Source organism: Bubalus bubalis, chromosome 11 (assembly GCF_019923935.1).
Source record: "Bubalus bubalis isolate 160015118507 breed Murrah chromosome 11, NDDB_SH_1, whole genome shotgun sequence".
Lineage (NCBI taxonomy): Eukaryota > Metazoa > Chordata > Mammalia > Artiodactyla > Bovidae > Bubalus > Bubalus bubalis.
Window position 1 is genome coordinate 67,811,282 of NC_059167.1, and position 14,597 is coordinate 67,825,878.

Genomic DNA, 14,597 nt, shown 5'->3' on the forward strand with positions numbered 1-14,597 from the left:
ATACGATTTCTTTCTTTTTTCCTCTCCTGACACTCTGTCTTCCTCATCTGGCATGCAGTGGAGTAGGCACCCAAGTGTAATGCATGCTAACATTCTTGTGGGTGCTAACCCCCACAGAAGCAGTATATATGATCTGGGAGACAGAGGATGATATAGGAGGGCCTGCTTGACTCAAGTAGATCTGTTACTGAGCTTACAGTGGATTAGAGCAATGGCACCCCACTCCAGTACTCTTGCCTGGAAAATCCCATGGATGGAGGAGCCTGGTAGGCTATAGTCCATGGGGTCGCGAAGAGTCGGACACGACTGAGCGACTTCCCTTTCACTTTTCACTTTCATGCATTGGAGAAGGAAATGGCAACCCACTCCTGTGTTCTTGCCTGGAGAATCCCAGGAACGGGGGAGCCTGGTGGGCTTCTGTCTATGGGGTCGCACAGAGTCGGACACGACTGAAGCGACTTAGCAGCAGCAGAGCAGTGTTACGATGCAGAGTTTATGGTGGATTAGAGCAGTGTCCCAAACTGGCTGGATGGGTTTCCAGAAATGTTACAGTGATCCATTGTGAAAAGTATATGCCCTACAAAGATGTCTTGTCCACAAAGCCTAGGGCACTGCTCTTAGGGACTACCCCTTCTGGGTCTTTATATAACTTCTCAGCCATCGATTAGCAAGGATCAATGAAAAGTGATGGTACCTACCACAGGCAAAAATTTTGGAGGAAAAGTTTCTATACACATTGCTGGTGGAAATGAGAAATCAAAGTCACAGAAAGAAAAAAAAAAAACCACCAGAAAATAGCATATATGTTCAATATTTATTGTAATATTATTTATAATGGCCAAGACCTATAAACCAAGTGAATGCCCATTTGGAGCACAAAGGGTGAATAATAAATTGTGATACAGTCATATATGTTTGTAAATACAGTGTATATATTTATTTATGATTATATAGTGAGAAAATCATGCTGGTATCCACAAAGAAGGACAGCATGTACAAGTGATATACCATTTACTTAAAACTATGTTTATACACATAAAGAGAGCTATTAAGAGATGATGACCAGAATATTAATCATGTTTATAAGGTGGTGGGATTCCAGGTAATTTTTCTTTCTTATACTTTTCTGAACCATTTGAATTTATAATAGTGAACATGTATTAGTTAAAAAAAAAAAAAACACTCAGAAATAAACTGAAGCTGTTTTCATTGTGAAAAAGCTGAGGGGTAGAGGAAGGAACGGAGAAGGCAATGGCAACCCCACTCCAGTACTCTTGCCTGGAAAATCCCATGGACGGAGGAGCCTGGTAGGCTGCAGTCCATGGAGTCACTAAGAGTCGGGCACGACTGAGCAACTTCACTTTCACTTTTCACTTTCATTCATTGGGGAAGGAAATGGCAACCCACTCCAATATTCTTGCCTGGAGAATCCCAGGGACAGAGGAGCCTAGTGGGCTGCCATCTATGGGGTCGCACAGAGTCGGACACGACTGAAGTGACTTAGCAGCAGCAGCAGCAGAGGAAGGGAATGCCAAACTTGTGAAGAGTGGCCAGACTCTTCTGGTTTTTCCCAAGGCACGTGATTCAAGAGATTAAGACAGGAGTGGTGATGTCTTTTATGACCTAACCTTGGGAGTCTCACTGTCATTTTGCTGTATCCTATTATTTACCTATTCAGTTGTAGGAGAAGCCTACAGAGGGCTGTAGGCCAGAGGGATCTCTGGCCATCTTGGAAGCTGATTACCATAGGGAGCCTGAAGGTATTGCTTTTTCCAGCAGTCTTAACAGTTAGCAAAAATAGCTTTTCTCTGCATAAGACTTAAATAGTCTTGTGTGGAAGCAAAGAGGTATAGATAACTTTTCCAGATTCCTTCCATTCATGTGAGTATATAAAGTCAATTTAGTGTTGTGGATTACCTTCTTATTCCTGCTAAAGAATTATAGAGTTTCTAATTGGAAAAATGACAATTTAAAAGTGTAGAAACTTCCCTGGCAGTCCAGTGGTTAAGACTCTGCGCTCCCAGTGCAGGCGGCATGGGTTTGATCCCTAGTAGAGGAACTAAGATCCTGCATGCTACGTGGTGAGGTAAAAAAAATTAAATAAATAAATGTAGCATGTCACTGTTTCCCTGAACATTGTATATATGCTCACTTTTATTTCCTTACTTGGGGTAATATTAAATTTTGTTGGCTAATACTTATTAGCCAATGTTCTGCCTTCATCCATGGTGTTTGCATGCTTAAACCTTTATAAGAAAAATGTTAGGAGCAAGACTAATGGAAACTGGGGCTTATTGAAAGTGAACAGATTTTATATTTTATCTTATTTACTTCAATCACATTGAATCGGTGACACTGACTGCACTCTGAAAGCCAGTAATTTACTAACCCAGAAAGTGGAAAATCAATGTCTCACAAGAAGCCTTTTGTTTTAGAGTGGGAAAATAAGAGGTCACATCTCTTCATTGATTTTAGTGCTTTAAACAAGGTAATGGTATTTCATGCTGATTTTATTTTGAACCAGCAGGAAAATTACATGGTAAATAACTCAGTATTATTCAAATCAACTAATATTAGAGGAAAAAACAGGAATTGGAAGCTAGCTGATTATTCATGAAATGCTAAAATATTAGAATTCTCCTTCTCTGTTTATCTGTACCACTGTGATTACCATAATCATGAATCCTGGATTCTTAGAACATGATACAAAGAAAAGAATCCTTTTGCCGGTTTTCAGCAATGAGACTACTGAAGATTCAGGAAGAGAAGGCCTGCTGCTGCTGCTAAGTCGCTTCAGTCGTGTCTGACTCTGTGCGACCCCGGAGACGGCAGCCCACCAGGCTCCCCCGTCCCTGGGATTCTCCAGGCAAGAACACTGGAGTGGGTTGCCGTTTCCTTCTCCAATGCATGAAAGTGAAAAGTGAAAGGGAAGTCGCTCAGTCGTGTCCAACTCTTCGCGACCCCATGGGCTGCAGCCTACCAGTCTCCGTCCATGGGATTTACCAGGCAAGAGTACTGGAGTGGGGTGCCATCGCCTTCTCCGAAGAAAAGGCCTAGGTTGCTTTAAATAGTTACTGGGAAATGCACATATAAAAACAGGACTTGGCATGGAGATAAATAGAATTGAAATTGTTCTCTTTATTATTTTGCTCTCAGTTTTTGTCCTCTCCTCCTCTTTCTCTATCCTCTGACACTATGTGAAGGAGACAAAAGAGGAAAAGAAACAAAGAGAAGTGTTAAGAATATGCTTTCTGAAAGGTTTTATTCCTGCATATTCATTAGAAGTATTTCCAAAATCATATTACACCTGCACTGCACCTAAATACATCTTGTTCGTTCAGTTCTTGTCTCACAAGGAGTCGTATCCATGTTCAGAGTCCAGATTGAGGCTGTCTCAACTATTAAGTTCCTCCCTTGTTACCCACATGCCACTTCCCTGCTTCCTACAGAGCTCTTGATTCCTAGTATTTTATCTGACCATTTATCCCATTTTCTCATGTTGGTTGGCCTTGATGGGCTGTGTGCTGTAACTCATCTTTTCATTGTCTCTTGAGTATGTTCTATTCTCCACCTTGCTCTGACTTTCAGATCCATCACTTCCTTCCAGAACCTTCCCTGCCTTGACCATGTTTCTCTGGCCCTGGACTGGATCTGGCTGCCTCCACCTTTTGTATCATCTGCTGTTCTGGCTCTCCCAGTCCCAGCTTCTCGCTCTAAAACACCCCTCTGCTGCTGGCCTCCTCCTTTCCTGAAGGAACTGGAGAAAGTGGTGAAGGGGAGTCTACTCTAGAGCAAATGGAACCTCCTCAGCCGTGAGGAAGTGGTCTGAAATCTGTTATGAGAATTTTAGAATGTCATTTCTTGCTCCTCATCTTCCACGCTTTCCCCTTCTCCTGCCTCTCCTTCCAAACTTAGCTAAAGAAAAAGGGATGGAATTTTCAAGTCTGCATTAGTGTCATAGTCAGATTGTGCCAGTTCATGAGGAGTAAGAGACTCATTTCCAGAATCTCACTCCTGTACTTCTTATTAGTCATGCTGCGTCCCCATGGACTAAAGCAGTATTGGGCTCACTTTCCTTTCTTAGCCTTCTAATTATCTTACTCTTGTGTTCTTTGGAAATATTTCCAACATAATTTTCCCTTTCAGACCGCACAATTGTAGTTACTGGAAGAGAGGGAGTAGGAGAATAGAATGCATGAATATTCTGTGTATGTTTGCTAGACTAATTACAGTATTGCGTGACATATCCTTGAATGCGTCTCCCTTAAACTACTCTGACACTGTGTGCTGGTGTTGGGGAGATAGTAAGCATTCAGCTTATTGATTAAAGGCAGTTGCCATCAATAGATGTACCTACAATACTGAGTACACAGAAAAAAATTCTGATAGAGACATATAGAACTTCAAGCTTTTATTCATTCATTTATCTGGGTATTTATCTAGGTATAAAACCATTGTTGGTGCTCATGAGGGTCAATAAAATTTCCAGATAAGGTTCCTCTCGGGCTTCATAATCTTGCATTGTTTTATTGGAGAAATAATCCCTCTAGGCTAATGTTTCCTAAGGCCCACTTGACTTCCCATTCCAGGACATCTGACTCTAAGTGAGTGATCACAACATTGTGGTTATCCGAGTCATGAAGATCCTTTTTGTATAGTTCTTCTGTGTATTCTTAACACCTCTTCTTAATATCTTTGCTTCTTTTAGGTCCATACCATTTCTGTCCTTTATTGTGCCCATCTTTGCATGAAATGTTCCCTTGGTATCTCTAATTTTCTTGAAGAGATCTCTAGTTTCTCCCATTCTATTGTTTTCCTCTATTTCTTTGCATTGATCACTGAGGAAGAATTTCTTATCTCTCCTTGCTATTCTTTGGATTTCTGCATTCAAATGGGTATATCTTTCCTTTTTTCCTTTGCCTTTGGCTTCTCTTCTTTTCTCAACTATTTGTAAGGCCTTGTCAGGACCATTTTGCCTTTTTGCATTTCTTTTTCTTGGGGATGGTCTTGATCCCTGCCTCCTATACAATGTCACAAACCTCTGTCCATAGTTCTTCAGGCACTCTGTCTATCAGATCTAATCCCTTGAATCTATTTCTCACTTCCACTGTATAATCATGAGGGATTTGATTTAGGTCATACCTGAATGGTCTAGTGGTTTTCCCTACTTTCTTCAATTTAAGTCTGAATTTGGCAATAAGGAGTTCATGATCTGAGCCACAGTCAGGTCCTGATCTTGTTTTTGCTGACAGTATAGAGCTTCTAGGAAGCATCACTACAAACAAAGCTATTGGAGGTGATGGAATTCCAGTTGAGCTATTTCAAATTCTAAACAATGATGCTGCACTCAATATGCCAGCAAATCTGGAAAACTCAGCAGTGGCCACAGAACTGGAAAAGGTCAGTTTTCATTCCAGTCCCAAACAAAGGCAATGCCAAAGAATATTCAAACTATTGCACAATTGCACTCATCTCACACGCTAGCAAAGTAATGCTCAAAATTCTCCAAGCCAGGCTTCAACAGTACATGAACCATGAACTTCCAGATGTTCAAGCTGGATTTAGAAAAGGCAGAGGAACCACAGGTAAAATTGCCAACATCCCCTGGATCATAGAAAAAGCAAGAGAGTTCCAGAAAAACATCTAATTCTAATGGTCATCTAATGGACATGGGTTTGTGTAAACTCTGGGAATTGGTGATGTACAGGGAAGCCTGGCGTGTTGCAGTCCATGGGGTCGCAAAGAGTCAGACATGAACTGAACTGAACTGAAGAGTCTTTTCATTCAAAGCAATTATTTAAAATTCACCATGAATTTTAATAAACCAATTTCATAGCTTCTTCCTGCTAATCCAATTTCTGCTTAATTTGAACCTTCTGTATAATTTTAGAACAACTTCTGAAATCAAATTAATGATAATTAAAGTAACAGTTTTCTCATGCTAATAATGATCAGTTTAAAGAGTTGGGCAGATATCAGAGAGTTTAATCACAAGTTATAGCAAATTGACACTTCATTAGTGAGGGAGAGGCTCAAACTTTTAGACTCAGAAGAACAAATTGTATTGAAAACCACCAGGTACAGAGCTCTGGCTACAAGCTTGTTTCTACCTCATTCTTGCTGCAGCCATAATTCTTAAAAATATCAGTAGCTACTTATCACCTTGCCAGTGCTGGGAAATTTACCCATGTAGGTTAAATGGAGAAATATTGTAAAAATCAGAATAAATTAGAATCCTTTTTGTGAACTATTTAAGCTTTCCTTTGAAAGTGTGAACTTTGTAACTCAATTTTAATGTTTGTGTTTCCAGGTCAACAGAGCTTAACAGTGTTTTTTCTTTTGTTTTTGTTTTTTTAACTTTCCAGGTACCATTTGCCTTCCTTATTCTGAGGAATTCTTTATTCCTATCTTTTCTTACCGTTGCTCTCTCTCAGTCTTTCTAATGAAAAGGAGGTCCCTTTGAGGCTTTTGCTTGAGCAGCAGGTTAAAGGGTTCAGAGAAAAACATGGATTTGCCCTTTAGATATCTAGGCTAATTTCATTCTATCATGATGCTGCAACTTTGAATAGTAATTCTGGGAGCAGCCAGGGGTCTTAAAGGGTTATATGATGTTGAGAAGTTTGCATCCCTCCCCTCATCACGCCCCGCATTCTTTTAAAACTAACTCATTGCAAAAATCAGTTTCATATGAAATTACATCTGAATCATACCTAAATAAAATGTAGCAATGCCCTTAGATATTCAGAGACACCTTTAGTTCAGTTCAGTTCAGTTCAGTAGCTCAGTTGTGTCCGACTCTTTGTGACCCTATGAATCGCAGCACGCCAGGCCTCCCTGTCCATCACCAATTCCTGGAGTTCACTCAGACTCAAGTCCATTGAGTCAGTGATGCCATCCAGCCATCTCATCCTCTGTCGTCCCCTTCTCCTCCTGCCCCCAATCCCTCCCAGCATCAGAGTCTTTTCCAATGAGTCAACTCTTTGCATGAGGTGGCCAAGGTACTGGAGTTTCAGCTTCAGCATCATTCCCTCCAAAGAAATCCCAGAGCTGATCTCCTTCAGAATGAACTGGTTGGATCTCCTTGCAGTCTAAGGGACTCTCAAGAGTCTTCTCCAACACCACAGTTCAGAAGCATCAATTCTTTGGCGCTCAGCCTTCTTCACAGTCCAACTCTCACATCCATACATGACCACAGGAAAAACCTAGCCTTGACTAGACAGACCTTTGTTGGCAAAGTAATGTCTCTGCTTTTCAATATGCTATCTAGGTTGGTCATAACTTTTCTTCCAAGGAGTAAGTGTCTTACTTTCTAATAAAGTGGTAAGAAACTGAATACAATTGACCCTTGAACAACATGGGTTTGAACTGCATGGGCCCACTTAAATGTGGGTATTTTTCTTTTTTTTAATTTAATTTTTTTTTTTTTACTTTACAATATTGTGGGTATTTTTCAATGGTAATTACTAGAGTGCTACATAATCTGCAGTTGGTTGAATCCACGGATGTGGAGAAACTGTGAGTATGGAGGGCTGACTATAAGTAACATGCAGATCAACCTCTGCCTTATTCAACAGCCAACTGTAGTTTTTTTTTTCCCAAATAATTTTGAATAAAATTTTTTCAAAATTTAAATTCTGATTAAAATTCTTAATTGCTCAACCTGTGTGTCTAAATGCACAAGAGTAGTGTCCACTTAATTGGGAAGATGGTAGGTAATTATTGTTTTTAAAAGTTTTTAAACAAATAGTGAAGTATAGTTATAACCATTGTTTTATTACTTGTACCATTATTATTGGCCAGATAGCATTTAAAAAACTTTCCCCATAATGATACAAATACTCTCTTGATGGTTTTCCACTGTTTACATAGTTGAATTGAAAGCATGATGAGGAAGTCATCATTATGTTGAGATTTTTCATTTTTCTTTATGAAACCATGTCAAGATCATTGATTCTGTTTTCAGTTTCCTTGGCTCTTTATGATTTTTAATTCACTGTGGGGCTTTATTAAGATATATCATGTCTGTGTGCTCCTGCAAGATTTCTGTAGGCTGTTTGAAGTGTCTTATAATAGACTTGATGGATTCTAGGAGCAGGACTGCATCTGGAGAAGAGATGCCCTTGATCTGAGACCTGCCATTTGTGATTCCAATGGAGGCTGGACAGCCTAGGAGGGAGCAGGTCTTGCAGTGGCCCTTGCCCTCCCTGCCAGGGAGGCAGGGCCTTAGTGAAGTCACTGAATCCAGAAGACAGTTAAGAGGAGAGACAGGCTGTGTGTGTCCCACACACCTGAGAACAGAACTCTAAAGTTGTCACAAATACCCAAACACATAGTCCCAGGAAGTATTGTGAACCCATGAGATGTCTGCTGTGATTTTGCCAGCACCATCCAAGGATTTTTTTTTTCCCTGGTGGACCCTAGTGTTCCATTTGAAATCTGCAGGCCAGTCAGTCCTATCTTGTCTCCCATTTCTGATTGCTTATTAGTCCCTCCAGGGTGCTGTCCTCTTCTATTGTCTCTGTATACCTCTCCAGGTTTCTTTTCCTCTGGCCCAGCCTCTCTTTCTCTCTCTGTCAGACCTTTCTTGGGAACCGCTGTGCAACTAAAAGTAACAGTGACATATCTCCTTACATAGCACGTTATTAGGCATAAGAAGCTATTCTAAGTGCTTGTACGTATATTACTTGTATGGGCTCATTTAATCCTTGTAATGGCTCTGAGACATAGGCATTGTTATCATGTCCACTTTACAGACAGTGAAATTGAGGCATAGGGAAGTTAATTAACCCATGACCACATAGTAAATGGTAGAACTGGGATGTGAATACGAAAGGAAGTCTTCAGGGTTTGTGCTCTTGTCATTAAAGTATCCTGCATCTCCCTAGGGTAAAAATTTCCCCACATACTAACCTTTTCTCAGAATGGTCGTCCTTCAACTGCCTTTTCTTTGATTTGCACATGAAAGTGCAACAACATACTAATGTGTGCTTGGCTAGCCACTTGAAACGTTTCCATGACCAGGTCTATAGCCTGCCCCAGAAAAGCAACCCCCGTATACTATGAGCTCATAACTGAACATTAAAAACCATGTGAGGAAAACCATAAAAAGAGAGCCAGTATAGCAAACAAATGGCAAAATGAACATGTTGAGAACTGAAAACAATAAAATAATCTAAAAGAAAATTATAAGCACTTTAAAAGCATGCTTGTAGATTAAAGAAGGAACAGAGCCATAGGAAGATGATTAGACACAGAAATAAAGAGTAGGCAGTTTGCAGTAGACCCAAATATAAATTTCAAAAAGTTTAATGCCCAATAAGCTACAAGAAAGATAGTATTACTACTTCTAGATGAATTGAGAATTAATAAAACGGAAGGAAAACCTGAGAAATAGCTTTCAGTTTGCAGAACACAATAAATTGATGGAAAGTGGAGAACATGAAAGAGAGTTAAGAGACTAGAATGAAGTTTAATGTAAGTCTGTTAAGAATTTCAGAAGAAGATAATAGGGAGAAAAAGGGTAGGGCAAAAATTCAAAGAGGCCATGGATGAAAATTTTCTAGAAGTAAGGAAAACATGAATCCTAGGATTGAGGAAGCATGCAAAATTCCAAATATTTCAGTGAGACCACAGAATTTTTATGAGCATGTGGGAAAAACAATGCTCTCATATGCCTTTTGTGGAGGGTCATTTTGCAGTCATGGACTCCAGCATTAGAAAATATAATGTGAATGTGTAGGGAGAAAGAATGGATACAGAAACTTGAATCATCTCTAAAAGGGACTGGGTGATTTAAAACACAAGATGTCTAAAATAAAAATATCTCAAGGTTGAATACTCTGTTTAAAATATATACTGAATTATCCCTTGGTGTACCTTGTAAAGCTAAGAAGAATCTAAAGTGCTCATGAGATTAAATGATGAAATATGCAATTTTCTTGCTTTGTTGTTGTGTATGTATTTGTGTGCATGTATGTGTGTGTGTGTACTCATGTGCACACACACACACTTTTTTATAAAATGTGTGGCCGATCAAACTTGAATATGGGTGCCCTTCACCTGATACTTTCTTCTAATTCAGGTTCTTAGAGCCAAATGCATCAGTTTTTAAGTGAGGAGAGAGAGAAGTAGTTTAGAGAAGGAACAAAACATAGAGGCTTAGCTGTAGTTCTTAATAGGAAAAGGGGTTAGGTTTCAGATGCCGCCTAGAGTTTTGTAAATAAGTGAAGATAAAATGTGACTACAGCCATCTCAGATTTTTCAGTAGTAACTCGATGAAAACAAGTTTTCTCATAAGTATAGACATACTAAGATGTGTGATTAAAAAACAATAAAAAGTGTGCCCTTCATAATTGGGAGAGAGAAAGATAAGAGAGTTAGAATATGAAGGAAATGATATCTGAGATTAGTTTCAGTTAAGTTGCAAAACAATTTACTGTGTACATGAGAGATGTTGGCACACACCCTCTCCTCTCCTTTGTAATGAATTTTCTTGTTTGTTACATAAAATATTTTATTCAGTGTAGCCTCAGTTCAGTTCAGTTCAGTTCAGTCACTCAGTCATGTCCGACTTTTTGCGACCCCATAGACTGCAGTATGCTAGGCTTCCCTGTCCTTCACCAATTCCCAGAGCTTGCTCAAACTCATGTCCATTGAGTCAGTGATGCCATCCAACCATCTCATCATCTGTTGTCCCCTTCTCTTCCTGCCTTCAGTCTTTCCCGGCATCAGGGGCTTTTTCAAAGAGTCAATTTTTGCATCAGGCGGCCAAAGTATTGGAATTTCAGCTTTAGCATCAGTCCTTCCAATGAATATTCAGGACTGATTTCCTTTAGGATGGACTGGTTGGATCTCCTTGCAGTCCAAGGGACTCTCAAGAGTCTTCTCCAACACCACAGTTCAAAAGCATCAATTCTTTGGCTTTAAGCTTTCTTTATGGTCCAACTCTCACATCCATACATGACTACTGGAAAAACCATAGCTTTGAGTAGACAGACGTTTGTTAGCAAAGTAATGTTTCTGCTTTTATATATGTTGTCTAGGTTGGTCATATCTTTTCTTCCAAGGAGTAAGCGTCTTATAATTTCATGGCTATAGTCACCATCTGCAGTGATTTTGGAGCCCAAGAAAATGAAGTCTCTCACTGTTTCCATTGTTTCCCCATCTATTGGCCATGAAGTGATGGGACCAGATGCCATGGTCTTAGTTTTCTGAATGTTGAGTTTTAAGCCAACTTTTTCAATCTCCTCTTTCACTTTCATCAAGAGGCTCTTTAGTTCTTCTTTGCTTTCTGCCATAAGGGTGGTGTCATCTGTGTATCTGAGCGTATTGATATTTCTCCCAGCAATCTTGATTTCAGCTTGTGCTTCAGCCAGCCCAGCATTTCGCATGATGTATTCTGCATATAAGTTAAATAAGCAGGGTGACAATATACAGCCTTGATGTACTCCTTTCCCAATTTGGGACCAGTCCATAGTTCCATGTCCCATTCTAACAGTTGCTTCTTGACCTGCATACAGATTTCTCAGGAGGCAGGTAAGGTGGTCTGGTATTCCCATCTCTCTTTTTTTTCTTTTAATTTTATTTTATTTTTAAACTTTACATAACTGTATTAGTTTTGCCCCTTCTGCTGAAATCTCTTTGTCAGTGGTTTGCACTGCCCAAGTGCCCCCAGAAACACTCTTCCCCTTACCCCCTCATTGTTGACTGGTCTCTCACTCTAGATTGTGCTCTGTGAGGGTAGGGACTTTGTGCAGTATTGTATCCCCAATACCTGATGCAGTGATCTAACGAATGCCTGTTGAATTAATATGAAAGAAGGTTCCCCTCTCCTTCCCCCATTGCCCCCATCCTTGTTTCCAAACCAGGATGTTAGGGCCGTGGGTGAGGACACTCTGTCCCTTGGCTGTAGATCCATCTCTTTCAGAATTTTCCATAGTTTGTTGTGATCCACACAGTCAAAGGCTTTGGTGTAGTTAATAAAGCAGAAATAGATGTTTTTCTGGAACTCTCTGGCTTTTTCTATGATCCAATGGATGTTGGCAATTTGACCTCTGGTTCCTTTGCCTTTTCTAAATCCAGCTTGAACATCTATCTGGAAGTTCACGGTTCACGTATTGCTGAAGCCTGGCTTGGAGAATTTTGAGCATTACTTTACTAGCATGTAAGATGAGTGCAATTGTGCGGTAGTTTGAGTATTCTTTGGTATTGCCTTTCTTTGGGATTGGAATGAAAACTGACCTTTTCCTATGAAAAGGCTTTCCAGCGTAACCTATGAAGTGACAAAGATTAATAGTGATAGAGAAAAAGAGAATGCTAAGGGTCTTCATTTGTGTCTTTATAGAAAGTCCCCCGTGGACTGGAGACAGACTCAGTATTAACAACTGATGATATTGTGACACTCTCTTCATGGCAGATTTCTTTAAGTGGGCAGTTTTGTTATTAGATGGTTACCAGATTTTAAGTCCTATCTGTAAAACTTAAGTGAGGAAAGATGCTTCAGCAAGATCCTATTCTGCGTTTCAGTGGGAAAAGGCCAGGAAAAAAATTCCCCATATAGATGGAGCTTCAAATACATCATTATTGCTCAGCTTATAACCTTGGTGACAGGAGAGGTTGACGGGCCTGAGGTAATGGTATTAGTATAAACAGCTCTTGTATTGAACACATGTGTATATATTCCCACTGCAAATTTCATCTCACTGAGGCAGCATACTTATGTAAGCAAAGTTTGTTAGAGAATTTCCTGGAAGCAGCTGGCCTACTTACCTAGAGACAGTGCTTTTTTTTTTTTTTTTCTGGAAAATATGAAGTAGCTGGAGAATATTGTGTTTGAAGAGAGACTCTTGACAGAAAGTTATGTCAACATCTGAGGCACTGAGGCAGCTCCTGGGGTGACTTTGGCTGCAGCCCTGAACTCTGCTATCCCCTCCCCTGGCACCATGGCTCTCCATCTGTGTGAGGCTGAGCTGCCAGCTCAGTTCATTAGAGGGCATTCTCTGTGCCTGTACTCAAGAGGCAGCAGTATTCTTGGGTCATGACTGATCGGCCATGTGGACCGGGGTCTCTCATCAGGTGAAAGCCTCCCTAGTAGAATAGGCTGCCTGGTATACCTGAGCACTTGGGCCCTGTGAGACCCTGGGGATAAGGGCTAGACATGGCAGTTAGTTCTGAAACTTCAGTCTGGGGCCAGCTTGTTACAAATGCAAGTTTCCAATTCTATACCTGTAACTGTGAGTCAGGATGTCTGATATAGTAATCCTTATGCATAGTAAGGTTTGGGAACTACTGACTTAGAACAGCCTCTTGTGATACTCCAAATACAAAAGGGTTATTTTATTGCAGGGACTTTTAGTTGTTATTTGTCCTTTTACAAATTCATTCATCTAAATACTTGTTGAACACCTATTCTGTGCTAGGTACTGAACTAGGCAGTGGAATTATAATAGTAAACAAGATTGACATTTTTTTTGTCCCTCATGAAATGAAGGGAAAATGAATAAACAAATGAATAATTATGAAAGCTAAGAAGGCCACAGTATTATAACAGAGTATAGTGGAGGTAGGAACAGTTAATGTTTAAAATAAAAATATGGTTAGAGAAGGCCTCTCTGAGGAGGCAGCAATTATACTAAGACCTGGATTAAAAGGAATCAATCAGACATACAAGAACCTTGCTGGGAAGTATAAAAGCTTGTACCCAGGTACTGAGACTGAGTCAGCCTCGATGTGCTTCAAAGACAGAAAAAAAGAGCAGTGTGACTGTGCCCAGCAAGCCAGGGGCAGCATGGTGTGAGATTAGGCAGGTTGGTCCTAAATTGTGTAGGCTCTGGAGGACAGTGGATAGGCAGAACAGACTGCGAGGGAATGGAGAATCCAATATTTAATGGCAAACAGGAGCTGGAGTTAGGAGGAGAGGCCTGGTCTGGGGCGTGAATGGGAGGGTCAGTGTTTCAAAAGCAAGACATCTCAATGGATAATTTAACCTAGTAAGAGGCTGCAGAGAGAAGATGGGAAAGGGCCTGGTGAAGAAGACTAGGAGCCTCTAGGACCTGGGAGAGGTGGGAGAGGTGGGAGGTGGGAGAAACACCAGGAGACTGTGGGCCTGTGGAAGCCACAGGAGGAGAACGCTTAGAGAGAGGCAAGTGTGTTATAGATGCTAAAGATCTAGAACAGTGCAGGCCTCTTCAGTGGCCACCAGCTGCATGTGGCTATGGAGCACTTTCAATGTGACTAATGTGAACTGAAATATGTTTAAGTGTAAAATAAAATGTGCACCATGCACACCTAAAATGAATATAATGTTATGTATTAATTATATTTCAATTTAAAAATGCATGCCAAATTTCAAAGATGTGGTACAAAAATAAGAATGGAAGTATTTCATTAGTACTTTTTAAAGTAGTAATGACATGTTGAAATGATATTGTTTAGCATAGATTGGGGTCAATAAAATATGCTACTAGAATTTCACCTGCTTCTTTTTAATTTTAAAAAATATGGCTAATAGAAAGTTGTAAGCCACATGTGTGTCTTTTGTCCTGTTTCTGTGGCAGAGTTTGGTAACTGGAGGTCATTTGCAAGCTTTAACAGAGTAG

The 14,597-nt window shown here is 40.2% G+C and overlaps 1 protein-coding gene across 3 annotated transcripts in view; it reads left to right on the top strand.

The window, feature by feature from the left end:
- The window catches only part of GPR176 (G protein-coupled receptor 176), a 125,455-nt gene that overhangs the window by 102,680 nt on the left and 8,178 nt on the right, over window positions 1-14,597 (top strand). The gene's annotated exons all lie outside the window — the stretch shown is intronic.